We start from the raw sequence: 15,320 nt of genomic DNA, 5'->3' as shown, positions 1-15,320 counted from the left end.
AAATGTTAATAAATCTGATATGTAACAATCAAAATTCTGAATAAATGCTACAAGTCACTTTTGAGTATCTTCAATTAAATGAGAGTGAAACAGTATTCCCAAAACTATTTGAATATAAACAATAACCTCTTTTAAAAATAAATCATTTAATTTTTCATAGTACTCCTGATATTTTATATTAAATGACATGAACATACTAAATATTGCAATCACATAATTAAAGATATATTTGTATAACAACCTATAGAACTTTATAAAACAGTAAGGTAAAATGGTTATAAGAATTACATGTTAGAAAACTGGAAGTGTTCTCCTTAATGCACAAACAGAGTGGAAGCATTAATAATTAGTACAAATAGTATGCCCGAATCTATTACTATTGGCTACCAGTGCAATGTTAAAATTCATATAATCCAGAATACAAAATAAAGGCTTTCCATTGTAAAGTTTCTTAATTTATTTCAAAGTGTTTCCATCTATTGCATGTTTATATTCACTGCTGATAGCCCTTTGAAATAGTGTGGTTAATTAACGATGCTCTGAGATAAGGTAACCTATGCAATAAAAAACAACAAATAGTGGTAATCTCTTACTTAAATACATTTACCAAAGCTCTTTTCTTAGGGAGTTCTTACAGCTACCTTTAAAATCATGAAAAATGTATTGCTTGCATATAAGGTTTTTGCACTCTTCACTCTTCCTGCTTTTTTAAACACAAACTCATTTGTGTAATTATTATGGGGGAAAAAAAGCCTCTGGTGGAATATATTTTTAACAACAAAGGAGCTAGGTTTAAAATAAATATGTAACCAATTCCTGAACTGGTTTCAATTGCTTTAAAGTGAGTTATACATATAACTATTACACACTAGGTATGTAAGAAATGTGTTTTTTTGTAAAGAAACTAGCCTTAGTAGCTGCATCTGTTACCCAATCTAACATTTGGAAATAGCTAAAAGATTTGGTACGTTACACAAAGGTATCCAACATTGTTAATAGTAACTTTAAACATTTTTTATTATCAAATATTAGATAAGTTCAGGTATGACCCCCACTCATTGTGTTTAGTCTACTGAAGCAAATGAAAGGGATTATTCAGTACTGGTATGATGTCCTTAAACTACACACAATGCCAAGGAAACACAACCACTGCCCATTTTTATAGCAATTCTGATATACTGTTTATGCAGTATATATAGGTCTGGTTGACAACTTAATTAAAATTAGCTACAGAATATTTATTATAGGCCTTTAGTTGTAAATAATACTTTTTCTGTACTGACCATCCCCCCACATACCTAATAGCAGATCAGTTTCAGTGCTATTATTGTCAAGCATATTAAATTTTCAGGATGCACCACAGTGGTTTCTAGGTTTTCTCTAACCCCTTGAACTGTGTTTTTAAATTAGGCATTTTATTTTTAGGATGCTGGATTAGAAATGTATCAGAAAATATTTTGTGAACTTCTACAGCCAAACATATCTTACTTTTTGGTTAATTGTAATAGTATCATTATTTATATTAAAAAAAAAACCCATAACCAAAAAAATCTAAAACACTACCAAATTAATTAGTGGTCTGTTAATGGTATTATAAAGCAACAATTTGGGTGGGTAGTCCTTTTTCCCACCATGACAAAATGAGAAATTCTTTAAATGAATGATTTTTTTAAGAACAGCAGAATAGCATTCTGGACATTCATACCCCTAGCTTACCTGTTTCAGTTCCAGTGGGGGAAGGCAAAAACCAGAAACCGTGTATTACTGTCTTTCAACCATGAAAACCAGCAGATTTCATAGCTTATTAAAATATGATGGCAGAGTTATGTGATAAATGGCTTACAGGAGGTTAAACAAAGCAATGCAGCTCTCGAGGGTGATAGTGTAGAACAAAAGTCATCTTTCTGTGAGATTTTGCTTTTCAGCAAAGGCAAATGAATACAGGACTCTGTAAAAATGCTAACAAAAGAAAATAGAAGAAATTTTAAAGAGCCATCCGAGCCATTAAATCCTCAGACAGCAACAAAGTAGCACCTTCAGTGAAACACCCACATAGTTCCTGCTCTTTATTTAACAAAGGCGCTTTAACACTAAGAGATAACTACTTACATGTGGTATTTTTTCAGATCTCCTCATTGTGCATCTAACTGACACTAGTGTATATAATCATCACAACTAGCTTTCATTGGTATTTAAAAGGAAATATCACATGTAACAAAACTGATGCTAATCCTAGGCTCACAACAAATAATCACAGGCAGGTTCTTAATAATCCTTAAGAAATCACTAGCCATATCCAACAATAGAAAATAGCCCTGAATGACAATCAGTCTGGAAAAACAGGAATTGCTGAGTAGAGGCAAAAAGATGCTAATGCCTGAGAGTGACAAGGTCAGGATGCAAAAGCAGCACAGTACTACTGTGCTGTAGCTTTTTCGTCGGGGGAAGGCTAACTTCTGCTTACACTGAAATAGCATTTATTAGAGAAACAGGAAGGTCTTACCTTTTTCATTCATTTGTTTGGTTAGAACCAGTATTGTGTGGAGTGGTTTCCCTTTTCAATGAATGCAGCAACAGCAGCAGCAGCCGCCCAGCCTGTCTTTAAGCAGCCTCCATTGCTCTCCCCACTGCTGCCACACCATGGCAATGTAGCTCAGTTACTCCAATGATCACATGCTCCCCAGCAGCCCACTAGACCTAACTTGGGCAACACTATCTCAATGAAAGGGTCTGGGGAAAAGATACATTCCTACAATTTTTTGGCTCACTCCCCCAAATTCCACTGCCTGAATACAGAATAAGTCTAATTGCCCTAAAACAGGGATCTATGGGGGTTCTTTTGGTTCCTGATGAATATGTTGCACCCATGCTCCCAAACTGAACTATTTAAACAAAAAAAAGTGGAGCTGCTGCTTCTGCACCAAAAAGCCTGAACACTGGTTCAGGTACACTGATGCAACAAAAACCTGGTCCCAGCACCTGAATCCAAGTTATTTTGTAATCCCATTCTCTAGAAGAAGAAATATAATTGCTCCTATTTCAGCAAATTGGTGAAGACAAAAAGACCCAGCTCCAATCTGATCCTGCCACCTTTCTTGTCCCAATTAGTCAAATTCTAGTGCTTAAAGAGAAAATATTAATCATTCCTACGCAGAGGCATAACTGGGTGCTTGTGCGCCCTATGCAACAAGAATGGATGGGGAAGAACCAGCTGGGTCAAGAATGTAATTGTTTCTATTTTTTTGCACCCTCCTCCTCCCACAGTCAGCACCCAGGACTGGTGCCATGGTCACCCCTCTTTGTTACACTATTGCTCACACTTAAAAAATATAGACATTGATGAACCCCAGGACACTGGTGTCACAACAACCTAGATCCTACTACATCCTTCAAAATTTTGGACACTAGGGCTAGGGACAGAAGTTACACTTAAACCAGTTTAAGTGACCAGAAACTGATTTAAACCTGTAACAGAACATAAGTTCAGTGCACATAAACCAGTTTCAAAATGGCAAAAACTGGTTTAAGATAAACCTGGGTGAATGTAGTATTCAGACTTAACTGATTTGGGTCAAACCAGTTTACAGTCCCAGACCCCTTCCTTGTTCAAGTTAAATCACAGTCCTCCAGCATCCCAGCATGCTTTTTAGCCCTGGGCTGGGCTGTGCTGTCTGCTCCAGAGAGTGGGGATGGCCCCATTCCTCTGCTTTCTGGGGCGAGACAGGGCCAGATGCTGGACAGCATGGCCACCTTGAGGTGAGGCCCCCCCTCCCTCCCTTCTCCCCCTGGGATCTGCCTGGCTGGGACACAGCAGCCCCTGTCAGGCCCTGCACCCTTATTGCTCCAGCAGCAGGGGTGTGGGCATGCCCAGATGCTGACCGCCATGGCAAAGGGAGCAGGGTGGGGGTTTACTTCCCCTCTGTCTGCCCCTGCTAGTTCTTTAACAACTGTATGTCAAACCACTGCCTGCACAGCAAAGGTAAATAACACCTTGTTAAAATGTCAATCCAGGAGCCATCCAGACTACAGTGTGTGGCTAACAACTTTGATTGTTTTTCAATTATTGACACACCTACCTAGCAGAATGTGTTTCCTATCCAGAGACTTATTGGAGGAAGGGACAAGATAGGACCCTTCTTAAGGAGAAGACTCCACTCCCTCCCACCTCTGGCAGAGACTAAAGTAAGCAGTTGATACGGGAAGGAGGAAGAGACATGATTCCCCATAGCTCCCCCAGGCCATATAGGAAGGGGTTAGGGAATCGGGCTGGTTCCCTGACACCTCTGAGCACACAGCCAAGCCCTGCAGGACCAGAATGAGAGCTGGGAGGTGTTGGCAAAGACCTGGCACACTCATCATATGTATGTGCTGGAGATGGAGCTAAAGGAACAAGAGAAGGTCCCAGACTGCTTGGTCTGGCGTGACCAAAGAAAGCAGAGAACTACATTTACATTATAAAGCAGAACCTGTAAAAGTTGGGGGACTGGAATACCTAAGCAAGGACTTTCTGAATACCTGGCTGTAAGGAGACACTCAGGATTATGTAAGACTTATGCAAGGCTTTTCTGGTCTTCTTGGTTTATTCCATTCCATTATGCTGTATGTACTCTCCACTGGTATACCAACTGAGGGTGGGGGGGCAGACAGAAGGGGGCCATGACCCCTGGGTGCCAGCCTGGCGGGGGGGCACTGGCCAGGCCAAGAGGCTGTGGCACCTCCCGTGTTTCGTGTGTGGCCCACCCACCCGCCTGGCAGGTTGTATATTTCTTTACATTTTCTGGCTGGAAATTCCCACCACCACCCCTCCTCCCACATCCACTGTGCAGAGATGTTAGTTTCCCTGCAAAATATTTAAACTGTTATGAATTCAGTGCCATTACCTTTTGCCCAACTCCACTTCGTCAGTCTGGCAGCAGCTGCCCCCCTCCCACAAGCAGTGGGCGGGGGGGGGGGAAGGGGAGAAGCCTGGCAAGCACTGCCCTCCCACCCAGGCAGACCCAGGCTGAAGTCCAGTGTGGGCCAGGGAGGGGATTTAAACCCTACCCTCCAGTGTGCTAGTACCAAGCTAGGGGCTGGGTCATGCCCCCTCCACTCCAGCAGGGAAGGGCGAGACCCTTCCTTTCCCTTTGGCAGTGGCTGGAAGGCATGCTGTAGCACCCCCCAGCTTCTGGCTTGAGCCATTGCAGGCATATGGCTACATTTCCTGAGTTAAAAGTGAACGTGTGTTTATTTGCTATTTGGTTCAATCTGCGCAGCTTAGACTAACTTGCAAAGACTGAATCGATTCAGCCTTGGGCTTTTTGACTGTCTGTACCTAGCCCAAGAGAGAAAGCTTTGCTTCTACTATTTCATCTAAAAGACAACAAAGAAAAAAAAGAATATTGGACCCCAACCTAGCCTGATACAGGAAAACTACAAAAAATATTTTGCAATCTGTATCCCACTGGACCTAACTAATTATGAGCTCCATTCCTCAAACTTTATAGTTAACCTTACTATATAGAAAGCTACTACTCATCCAGTTTTGAAGTCCATTTACTGTGGTATATTCAATATACTGTGGCCTCTTTCACCTCTAAAACAGAGGGTGGAAAAAACCACATATCTCTATAAAACACCATAAACACACACTAAATCAGCAAATTTAGCTATATGTATTCAAAATAAATGTTAATAAATACATACTAAAAACAGTTCTCTGATCTGCAATGTTCTAAAAAGATTGATCATAAAGCATGTCCATCCCCATTCTCTTACCACTGGCCAGGAAAAATCATCAGAATGTTATTCCTGGCAAATGAGAAAGAAACAAAAAACAATGCACCAGAATCCCAGAATACTTGAGAGTCAGAAATAGGGTGGATACAAGTCTCATATCTGGTATTTGCACCACTGTCAAGTTTAGATGCTTCACAATTTAGGTAGTGTGAAGCACATGCAACTAGGGCCAAATCTACATGGTAAACTACTGTGCCCAGCAGTTGTGCCATCAAGCCTGCTGCATTACTCCAGGAAGGCTGTGTCCTAAACCAGAAGTAGCATAGGTCATTCATCCAGCTCCATAGGCACATTAATTGGCTTGCGCAGAGGTAACTGGCCCTAGAACTCAGTATTGTCAGCGAGCCAGGTGGAAGCACCCTGTGGACATGGCTAAATTGCTTCTGGGTAAGCTAGCCAGAACAGCCCAGTGTGTCTGAGGGCACTGCCTCCAGGCATGGTAAATTTACCATGTAGACACAGCCTAAGAAGATAATCACAACATGTTTAGTGCTAAAATATAGACTAGGAGCATAATTTAATTGTATCAAGCAAGATATAAATGCCAGGCACAGGTTTTCCAGGTTGGCACAGTACAATTGTTCTTCATTTAGGCAATAGCATTTGTGAGGTGGGGCACAAAAAAATCCAGTAGGATTGATGGTAGCTTTAACCATGGCCCCCAAAATAGACCCCAATTGACAAGGATTAGTTTTACAGCCTCACAGAGAATGGAAACTAAGATCACTAATTATTGTTCTCTCTATTGCTGAGGCATGAAGAGACTTCTGGAAAGTTATTCAGCTGAGTTTCTCTCTCTAGCTAAGTGATGGATGAGCTTTAAGAATAGATGGGTTAGTCCAGCGATTCTCAACCTTTTTGGAATTGAAGCATCCTCAGACTTAAGGCACCACTCCATAACTTTTGTGAGTTGAGTGGCACCCAATTAAAAAAAAAAATGTGTATATTATAGTGCTTACCTCCTTGCAGAGGGGTCCAGCAGCAGGGATCTAGCAGGCAAGGACAACTTAACTGCTTATCTCATAACACCTGTGCTTATTGCCTCACACCTCTTGGTGCCCTTCAATTGATTTGGTAGCACCTCAGATTACCTCACCCCCTGGTTGAGAATCGTTGGGTTAGCCAGTAAGTCACCTACTCTGCTTGTTAGATGAGCCCATGATTTCTATCAAATAATATTTGCTTCCATTAGTATCACAATCACAGTAAGAAAAATCATTAGTCCACTAGGTGGTGCAAAAGCACAACTTAAAGGCATGGGGATGCAAAGAAAAAGCAATGAAGACCCCCATTTGCTAAACTGCTTTTACTCAAGCAGGTAGAAAACAGGGGTTACAGTTTTACAGCCACAGGACTGTAACCTGCATCTCTTCTTATGTTCAGAACATTCAAAATCATCTGTATACCTGCCGTTTGTGCTAGCTATGCCTTTTCTTAGTACCTCTTTAAAGGAAAAAAGTCAGTAATATATCTCAAAAGCTTCTGCTGATATTTTATATTTAGTAACAAATAGTAAAAGAAAAAACAGTAAAAATTCCCAAATTAAAAATACAAACTCAAAAGAACACAAAATACTGATGCTTCAATTAATTTTGGGGTTTGCATTCAAGAAAAGATTGGTGCCATTAGTCAATAGAATTAAATTGTATAGACAAAGTATTGACAATCTCATTTATAATTTCCTCAATTTGCCATCAGTCCACTATCATGGCATTCCTGAACCATCACTCAGCAGTTGTAAAGGAAAAAAATGCACAGTTAAATACCCTGCAGCAGGGCTGGCCAACGTGTGACCTGTGTGCCACAAATGGTAAGGGCAGCTTATGTGTGGAATGAAGCAGATGGGAGGGGAAACAGAACAGAAGCAGCAGGGAACAGAAGTAGAGCAGTAGAAAGGACTAGATGACTTCCTGTGGTCCCTTCTAGCCCTCCTTTTATGGTTCTATATACAAAGCACTGTATGTGAAAATAACTACAGTACCAGGCTCCCTCTGCACTGGCAAATTGAAAGCTGAATGCCTGCAAACTTGCTGAACCCAAGTGGTCCCAGGGCAGGGGCCGACAATCAACTGATCATCAGTCCAGCCCAGAATTGCACTGGGGCTGTTCAATACTCCTGTGCAGTCCCAGAGGTTGCACCAGAGCTGGCTGAAGACTCTCATGCAATCCCGGGGCTGGGACACACAATTATAGGTCTCAGCCCTGGGACCATACTGCAGACAGTTCTAGACTCTGATGTGGTTCTAGGGGTGGGACAATCAGTAGACCCAGCCCTGGGACCACACCAGAGCCAGTTCCAGACTCCAGTGAAATCCTGGGTCTAGGTCTGAGAAAAATCAGCTGATTGTTAATCCCAAGCGTTGGGATTGGACAGGAGTCTGGAACCGCTCCAGTGCAGTCCTGGATTTGGGACCATCAGCTGACTATTGCTGCCAGCCCCAGGACTGCACCAGAGTCTTGAACTGACTCCAGTGCAGTCCTAGGGCTGCAATGAAGTTTTGAGCCAGCTCTGATTATCCTACTATAACTTCAATTTAAGGTGCAATGGAAACCAGCCACAGAAATGTTACATATCTTTTTCTGAATGCTTTTGTGGCTGCCTTCCCATTTTGTCGTGCTATTAATTCCATGATCGTGTGGCAGGGTTACTAACAGGTTAATCGCATCTAAACTGTACCATTTGCCAGGGCCCATGCTACAGACAAGCAAAACAAATAGATATAATGCTTTCAAAGAGAAACTCATCAAAATTTCAAGAAGACACAGATTTATAGCCTCTCTCACAATAAGTGAAGGTTATTCATTTTTACCTAATTCAGAAATAACTTAAATGCGTCAGAAACTTTCTGCACAAGTATAAATCGATTAGAGTAATTAGTTACATTGATGCACATATATTAACACAACATTAAAGTAAAATAGATCCCTTTCCTTGGATATAGCAACATTAAGAGACACAAATAATGGGGTTAGTAGGTAACCACTGCAGTCCAGGAAACATGGGAAGCAAGGGTTTTTGTAATATCTATTATTGGACCAACTGTATAGTTTGGAGAGAGGTAAAACAAGGTTTCAGACATAATGTGCCCTCTATCAGGTTTAAGAAAGAAACAGATACATAAAAGCAAATAAATTAGCCTCTCTTCTGACTTCTTGTTTCATGTAACCTATTTCATGCAATACTGTCTATTGTGTGCCAAATTATGGGCTTCTATCCTCTCCTTGAGAAAACAGTTTACACCTAAAACAAGAATTCTCAGACTCCTCAGTATGGATCCCACTTTAATAAAAAGCATCTCAAAGATCACCTCCTCTCCTAATCACAAAAGTAACTTCCCCTCTCTTTACTAGTTACACAGACCACTTCCCTTCTGATTCATGATCAAACACAATATTCTGTAGAATATTCAGCAACTTCTGAGATGGAAAAATAGTAGCAAGAAGTTACTTACAGACACTTAGCACCTTAAATGTGATTTTGCCTTGTCTGAAGAAGGTAGCCAGTTTATGTTTTCCTTTTCTCTTCTGTCCAATTTCTTCTCTCCACATCATCCTGACCCTTTTACTCTTCTGCATACATGTGTTTCTCTGATATTTTATCCCTCTCTTATGCTGTTGCACATACTTTCCTGGACATATTACTTAGACCAAGGCTGTCAAACATATAGCCCACAGGCCACATCAACTCCACAGAGCCCTGTTCTCCAGCCCTCAGTGCTACCCCTGGGTCTAAGCAGACCCCCATGGGCACCAACATGCACCAGACCAGCTCAGGACTGCACCACAGGGGCAGGTGCATGTGGCAAAGATCCCTGAGCAGGCAGCATGTACATCACATGTCTGGCTAGGGGTGTGTAGTGCAAATCCCAGATTGGCTAGAGCAGTTGTCCCACTACACTACTGCCAGCTCTGGCTGGACTACACCACACATCGTACCATACATGATGCCTGCTTCAGCCAGTTTAGGACTTACCATGCACATGCTGCTTGCAGGCACCACCTGTAGCATGGGTCCCAGATGGGCTGGAGCAGGTGCCCTGTGCTGCATATTTCTAAGAGCAGGCACCATGTGTTGTGCAGTCTGGCTGGAGCAGGCACCGTGTGCAGTGTGATATCCGCTCCAGCCAGTCTGGGATCCATGCTCCATGCTCACAGCTACAGTCTGGAATCCAGACCAACTGGACTGGACACTGGATCAAGTATGCTGGAGAAGCGGGGAGGGGAGAGGGTCTCTGGGTCCAATCCAGCCTGAGAACCAGCCCTGCGCCATCATCACCTACAGGGCCAGATGAGTTTGACCTCTGACTTAGACATGAGTCTCCTTTCTTACTTCCTGCAATATGCTACCTAGTTGTCTCATTTCCTTCTTGCTCCCCAAGACAACCTTATCGCATTGGTGTCTCTCAGATCAAGGCCCGCTAGTAATTACTCACTGTGCCCGAGATCTCTAGAGATCACTAGAACATCCCTTTTTCTTTTCCCTTCCATGTTTATAGGGTCTTCAGACTTTTCTTTGTACTAAAGAACCTGGATACCTATGGAAGATGCCAGAATTTATGTTAGCAAACTAGGTAACAAGCAACTGAACTAGAGACTATAGGTTGAGAATCACTAACCTAATATGCATCAAATTAAATATGTTCACTGACCTTCAGCCCAAAATTCTTTTGCTCAATTGAGGTAAATTATATATATACATTTTACACTTACAGGAGTATTAAAAAATATGATGATGTAATTAAAGTCAATATACCCTACATGCACATAGAGCTTGGATTAAGGTTCAATGGCTAAGCATAAATCTGGCACATCTAAACCTTTAAGTGTTTGATTGCATCTCACACACCTTTTTTAAACTTGTTCTTAGTATGCAATTTTTAAGGATTTTTTAAGGAAAAAACTAGTTGTTGCATGCAACTATAATAATTCCTCCATCATACACAACTTGACCCTATACTTAAAGCCAGAACTGCCCAACTTCAGTGGCCCTGGCCAAACACTCAGTGAGCTACACCAGCACGGTGCATATGCTCATGGGCAATACCAGGGCATACCACTGGCCTCAGAAGCCACACACTGCATAGGAGCCCCCATCACTACAGCACTATGTGCCTACATGCTCACTCTCAGCAACCCATGCTGCAGTGGTCTGCCCTGTCCCCTTGGGTGATGGGAAGGACTTGTAACCTGGAAAAAGGAGGAACAGAGACTCCAGCCAGAGTGAGGAGGGGAGCAGCGACTGGACAGGAGACCAGGGGCCGCAACTTTACCCCTTGTGGGCCACATATGGCCTATGGGTTGACAGTTGTATTGCTTAAAGCAGAGCTGTCAAGCACCAATTTCTCCACTTCAAATACAAGACCAGACAAAGGTTGTCAGGAAGGAATGGAATGACAGCATCACATACTGCATTCAGAGATTGATTCAGGTGGGATGGAGAATGAGATTCAGGCCTGCTGCCTCCACCCACCCTCATTACACAACAGATACTTTGGCAGCTCCCAAGAATACCCAATGCAATGTTTGCTTCTGTTGTGGCAGGAATATAAACTTAATTTTTTAGAATATTCTATTCCATTATTATTATGGCACAGTGACAATTATTTTCTGAGGAAAAGAAACAAAATAAAAGGTAATAATAATAATTTTAATAGCGTGTAATTGAATTCAAACCGAATGGAATTTCATATGACAAAGAAAAAACACTACTTAATCCACAGGCTTTTTCTCTGCCAACTTTCAGTCTGCTGCAGAAATTAAAGATACTAGGGTTTCTCAAAAAAGGCTAGCAAAAATCTTTTATAATGGAAATATTAGGCAACTTACATGCAGAGCCACACACACACACACACACACACACACACACACACACACACACACACACCCCTGCGTACAGGCAGGACTGGTAGCAGTTATCCAATACTTCTCATTACAAGACCCTATTCTTACTTTATTTTATCTTTGCTACAGCTAACTGTTAGGGCTAAAAATGTTTATCACAGATGTCTGCCTCAGATTACTTTCTAACGGAATATTTTAGCCAACACATTGCAGCCATTTCAGAGAATGAAGCCAGAGACAGTTGCATAGTGCTGTCCACTATTACCATGATCTTTCTTTGGAATGGGACTAACACCCCCGTTCTTTGAGAACAGAATCTTCAAATCTGGTGGGGGTGGCTTTGTGTCAAACTGGAATGTGTCTTTTACCATTCCTGTGAAAGCTGTAAAATTTAGTCAAGTTATAAAACACTACAGTTCACCCATGCTCAGTAGAGACATCTTGAGTTTAACAGATAAAGCCAAAAATAGCTTCCAAGTATGTTTGAGCAGCTCCTGATGCCCACCAAATTACACTTGTGCCAGCTCCAGAAGGTGACTAAGAGTTACTTAAGCACAGAGCTTCAAAAGCAGAACTGAATTTTCCCCATGATGGCTTCTTCAGTCTGAGGGGATGAAAAGGGAGGGGACCCCAGTGCCAGAACTGAGTGCATCTTTTCCTTCAACAATAAAGAATAAGTATACTTATTTATCAATATCTGAGATATGCAATGCATGAATAAGTACAGGGTATATTTAACCTCTTTCACTATCTGAACTACAGCAGCATACACAGCTTTCTGTAAAATTTGATCTCTTTTATAATTAGAGCCCCAATGCCATTTAGGTAGTACAGCCAGATCTGCACTACAAAGTTCTGTGTCATAACTAGGTTGACTAGGGGTATACACAAATCATACTCTCACCTGACATAGTTATCCTGGAAAAAGCTTTGGTATCAAGACAGCTATGCTGACAGGAGGGCTGTTGTTGGCTTACCTTAAGTTATTTGGGAAGATGTCAGCATGTTACATACATATGCCTAGAGTGCTATGCAGATAGATCTTTGCCAGCCTTACTAGTGACAGAGGGTGTGTAGGTCAGATGAGCCCTGGGATCTGAGTGGTTCAAGGAAGAAACTATTTGAGGCAAACAAAGCACAAGTTATACAGAAAAAAGGAAGAGAAATGGTTACTTATCTTTTAAGGTATGATTCTCTGGGATATTTTGTCCATATATGAATTCCTCTAATAGAAACCATGCTCCCAACACATTCAAGTTTGGATTCTTTTTGCTAGCAATATCTGTTGGGGCCATGTAAGTGCATTGCAAGCCATTGCCTTCCCCATGCAAGAAAATAAATGGCAAGTCAACCCAAATGGCTTATTTCCTTTTTCAAAACTCAACTTAGGGGTTATCAAGCTCTCTAGCAATAAGGGAAATGGATTGGGGAGTTACTAAAACAAAACAAAAACAGTTATTGGAAGGTATGTGACTGTTTTTCTTCCACATTTCACTGATGACAGCTTATAAGACCAACCTTCTGTGATCAAGGCTACCCAAAAATGATCATAGGACTGCGGTATCAAAATGCATATAATTGACTCCGTTACAGAGTAGTCCTGGGTAAATGTGTGTACAGAATTCCAGATACTTAGAGAAGTACAGAATCCACTTGTGCTTTTTTAGAATGAGCACTCACTCTTTTAAGTGGGTCTATTTTGGCTGATTCATAGCCCCTGGGACAATAAGACATCCAAGTGAAATCTTGACATTACCTTCTACTCAATCCTCATAAGATATAAACAATCTGGGAGATACCCTCTCTGTCTTAAATGTATCAACTCAGAGACAGAAACCACTCAAATGAATTTAGGTTATGAATCTTAGCTTCACTTTTGTTTGAATGTGTTTTGGGGGAAAATGCTGGTAGGTATATCATTTGGTTTAGACCAATATCTAAGACTACCTTTGGTATACATTTTGGATAAGATCTGATGGACACCCTATCTGTATGTAAAATTATATGGGGAAGCCCTGCTTTTGGTGCTTTTAACTCTCCTATCCTTCTAACAAATGCTATGGTGATCAGAAAGGCTCTTTTGATGGAATGAATAAACAGGAAACATAGTTAATGGTTCAAATAATGGAACCATTAACTTTGACATTGTCATATTTGGATCCCGAGGAGAAGGTTCTCTGAAGATACATATCCTTAGAGAGGCAGTTAGAAAGGCCAAAACAACTACAGAGCTGAGGCTGGCAACACAAATTAAAGACAACAAAAAGTATTTTTTTTTTTAGGTATGTAGGGAGTAAAAGGAAGGCACAGGGCAGCATAGGACCCCTACTGAACAAGAAGGAGCAATTAGTGACAGACAGCGGGGACAAGGCTGAGCTATTCAATTAGTTTTTTGCCTCAGTGTTCTTGAACAGGGGTCAAGATAAGTCTCTTAATGGGTTCTTAGACGGGCATCAGATGCACACCAGCCCACCAACTGTTGACACTGACTTGGTGCAGAGTCACTTGGATGGACTGGATGTGTTTAAGGCAGCAGGCCCAAATGAGCTGGATCCAAAAGTACTGAAGGAATTGGCCAGTGTCATAGCAGAACCACTGGCACAGCTGTTTGAGCACTTGTAGTGCTCGGGTCTGGTCCTGGAGCACTGGAAAAGGAATGTGGTCCCTATTTCAAGAAGAGGGGGAAGGAGGATCCGAGTAATTTTAGGACAGTCAGTCTCACCTCCATCCTTGGAAAGGTCTTTAAAAAGATTATGAACGATCATATCTGTGGGAGTCCAGAGGGAAAAAATAATGCAGCAGGGCAACCAGCATGGATGCATAGCAGGCAGATCATGCCTGACCAATCTGGTTTTGTTTTATGAAAGGGTCACAAAAAGCTTAGATGCAGGAGTAGAGGTGGATGTTGTTTTCTTGGATTTTAGCAAGGCCTTTGATATGGTAACTTATCCCATTCTCATAAATAAATTAAGAGGCTGTGACATAAATGTCTATACAGTCCAGTGGGTGGCAAATTGGCTTAGCAGTCGCACCCAGAGAGTGGTAGTAGATGTGTTGGTATTGACCTGGAAGGATGTGGGTAGTGGGGTTCTGCAGGGTTCGGTCCTTGGACCTGTACTCTTCAATATCTTCATCAGTGACTTGGATGTGGGTGTGAGGTGTACTCTGTCCAAGTTTGCAGACGATACTAAATTGTGGGGTGAAGTGCACACTCTGGAGGGTAGGGAATGATTGCAGGCAGACCTGGACAGGTTAGAAAAGTGGGCAGTACACAACAGGATACAGTACAACAAGGACAAATGCAGAGTGCTGCACCTGGGGCACAAAAATATCCAGCACACTTACTGGCTGGGAAATGACTCTTAGCAGCACAGAAGTGGAAAGGGATCTCAGAGTCATAGCGGACTCCAAGATGAACATGAATCATCGGTGTGACAAAATCAACAGCAAAGCAAACCACACTTTATCATGCATCAGCAGATGCATGACAAATAGAACCAAAGAAGTGATACTTCCCCTCTATGCGGCATTGGTCAAACCGCAATTGGAGTACTGTATCCAGTTTCGGGCGCCATACTTCAAGAAGGATTTTGATAGACTCGAGAGGGTCCAGAGGAGGGCCACTTGTATGGTTAGGGGTTTACAGGACAAGCCCTATGAGGAGAGACTGAGAGACCTGGACTTCTTCAAACTCTGCAAGA

The sequence above is a fragment of the Alligator mississippiensis genome, chromosome 2 (genome assembly GCF_030867095.1).
Source record: "Alligator mississippiensis isolate rAllMis1 chromosome 2, rAllMis1, whole genome shotgun sequence".
NCBI lineage: Eukaryota > Metazoa > Chordata > Crocodylia > Alligatoridae > Alligator > Alligator mississippiensis.
This window is presented reverse-complemented; position numbering follows the sequence as displayed.